Source organism: Gossypium hirsutum, chromosome D02 (genome assembly GCF_007990345.1).
Source record: "Gossypium hirsutum isolate 1008001.06 chromosome D02, Gossypium_hirsutum_v2.1, whole genome shotgun sequence".
Taxonomy (NCBI): Eukaryota; Viridiplantae; Streptophyta; class Magnoliopsida; order Malvales; family Malvaceae; genus Gossypium; species Gossypium hirsutum.
In genome coordinates, this window is record NC_053438.1 from 17,188,358 (window position 1) to 17,191,304 (window position 2,947).

General features: G+C 33.8%; 1 non-coding gene across 1 annotated transcript; it reads left to right on the forward strand.

The window, feature by feature from the left end:
• The first annotated feature begins 1,913 nt into the window (after positions 1 to 1,913).
• TRNAP-UGG (transfer RNA proline (anticodon UGG)) lies at positions 1,914 to 1,985 on the forward strand. Its single transcript has one exon. It is a non-coding gene; the product is annotated as a tRNA-Pro (tRNA).
• Positions 1,986 to 2,947: the final 962 nt, after the last annotated feature.

Sequence of the window (2,947 nt, forward strand, 5' to 3'; positions counted from 1 at the left end):
TTGTTACGAAAATAGATTTAAGAGTTCAAGTTCAAAGAAGTTGACAGAAGATAGTGAGGAAATTAAGGTCGTTGAAGCTGACAATGGGAACCCCAAGAGCCTACCGGATTGTTTGGTATTGGAAATGTATGCACATTTTGCCAATAGGACGAGTCCTGGTGCATGGACGAGGCAGAGGAAAAAGAAGGAAAGACAAGAGAGGAAGAAATGGGAGCCTCAACATTTTCTTAAACTTACTGACTGCTTGCTTGCGCCCTTTCAGGGTCTTTAAAAACTCCTCGTTTTCGAAATTGTGAATCTTGTTGCAAATATAATTGGTAAGGAAATGGAAATGCTTATGAATAAGGATGGGTAAAATTCAATTACATTTAAAAAAAATTTAAATTTCGAGTTAATTGAATTAAGTTATTCAAATTATTTGAGTTTCGAGTTTGAACTGATTTGAATTTTACAATTCAAATAATTCGAATAATAAATTGATGCAAATATCTTTTTAGTCCCTATCAAGTTTGAGAATGAGCAAATTAATCCCTACAAAAAAATTAAAATATTTATAAAAATTTTGAAATTTATATTTTAAAAAAATTATAAAAATTCAAAAAAATCTAAAAAACATATAAAGAAAGTTAAAAAATTAAAAAATTTCTAAAATAATAAATTTGGGAACTAAACAAGAATTAATGATTCAAGTTTATTATACTTAAAGTATTTTTTTTATTCTGCTTTGAAAAAGTTTTCAAATTTATGTGCTTCGACATGGAATTAGTTATACTATAATAAGATTTTAATTTGGCATGTTTAATTTTTTAATTTAACTTGAACAATTTCATTTGATTCAACAAAATTTCAAATCGAGTTAGGATGATAAAATAGAACCCGTGAACTCGAATTTTTTCACTTGATTCGACTCGATTCGATCGAATGCTCACCCTTATTTACGAGGCTGCCTTGGGAATTTAGATTACTTCAACTTTTAAGTTAAAGCTGCCATGTTAGACAGACACTGATGGATCCGTATTTTGTCTGGCTTTTCTTTCAAGCTTCAACAATTGTGGCATTTGGTTGATATTTTTTGCATATGTATGCCACTAAGTAGCAATATGAAATTGAAATGCGTCAAGAACAACAGGATGTAGACAGCAGTAAAAGCATGTGTGTTGTTTGATCAACATCATTTTGTTGATATGATGCAATCTATAGTTTATTCAACATATAGTTTTCCACAGTTTGTTCAACAACTGGTGTAACAATTTAAATGAATTTTGGTTAGTGATAAATTAATGTACAGATTCATTTCTAACTTGGGATCACGCTTGCTGTGGCTCTTGGATTAATATTATATCCTTTTTGTTGAATAATAACCACAACTTTGTTGCAGTGTGAGGCTTGCAATCAAATCAATCCCTGGTGCATTTTGAAACCCCAAAAGCCATCGTTCATTCTCTTTTCTTTCCTTGGTAGTGCTTGAGATCACTTACTAATGGGACCATGAATGTTTATATAAGCATGAGTAGGTGGAATAATTAGGCAAGGGGCTTGCAATTTATGTACCCTTCATCTTTCTCTTGAGTTTTCCCTTCACTGCATACAAATATCTGCTAGATCTATAGGTTAATAGTATGAAACGCAGGTAAAAGCTGGCTTGATTTCCATTATTGTATCGCAAAGAAGTTATGGTGTTTCAGTATTTCAGGGCACTTGAAAGAAGTAAAAGTTGGAGCAAATATGAGTTGTGAAATTATTTAAGAAATATGACATTTGCAGCAAAGACTGGTCAAAGGTAGGAATTACTTACAGATACGAAATGCCATAGCACTCTCCATACAATAGCATGGTATACCAAGTACTAAAACCCCATTAAAAATTAAAGCTATAGTTCTAGACGTAAAAGCTGCATCTCTCAAGCATCGAATGGGCGTTTGGTCTAGTGGTATGATTCTCGCTTTGGGTGCGAGAGGTCCCGAGTTCGATTCTCGGAACGCCCCTCGCTCTCATGGAAATATTATTTTCCCGCCTACACTTTTTGGAAGGTCTGTTGCAACACAGAAGCAACTTTCAACATGGATTTTGCCTTTGTGGTATATGGAAGTAAAAACAGCTTCTTTAACAACCCTTTCGACCATCACTTGTTTCGTTCAAGCAAACAAACATGGCATTTTAGGAATCCCAATGAATTTATTTCGTTTAAAACCGATTGTTTATGCTATAAATTTTTAGTTTTTCCAGTTTGGGAAAGAGTTGCCCTTTGTAACAGTGTGGTTTCACACACATCGGGCCTTGAAATTTTGGGTTGCCAATATAAAGTGAATTTGGATGGGGTTGGGGCAAGTGGTAATTGGTAATTGGTCCACCTGGATCAAGGTATTTTTCATGTTATAATAAGAAACTCATTAAAAATTTGAATCTTAGTTACACTAATGGTCGTCTCAGCTTGAATTGTTTTGATGCTATTACCGTAGGAAACGAAGTTGTTTATTTCATACAGTTGACTGATGCAGTGAGTATGTGTATATTTGGTGGTATAGATGCCAGTGAACATTGCAGTTGGGCAAGTTGATTCGGATTCATACATATATCCTATTTATCTCTATTTACGCTCTCATAAATTCATGCAGCATGCAAGGATCTACGTAGAAATGTACTGTAAAAGTAGAAATGTACTGTAAAACATCTTGGATCAATTATGCTGTCAATTCTCATTAGCTATTCACAGTTCCAAGTTGTAAATCACCGTAGCTATTCATAAATCAGCTCCTGGACATGAGACAATTAATTATGCCAATGTGGATAAGGAGTCAATTTATCGATGGTTTCTAAGTTTGTCTTAGTTAACAAATGAAATTTACAGCTGCAGCAGTGCATTTTGGTGAAGACAACAGTGTCATTGCATAAGGTAAGCTAGTTGCTACTTCCAAGGTTCACATGTGCTACACAAAAATATACATAA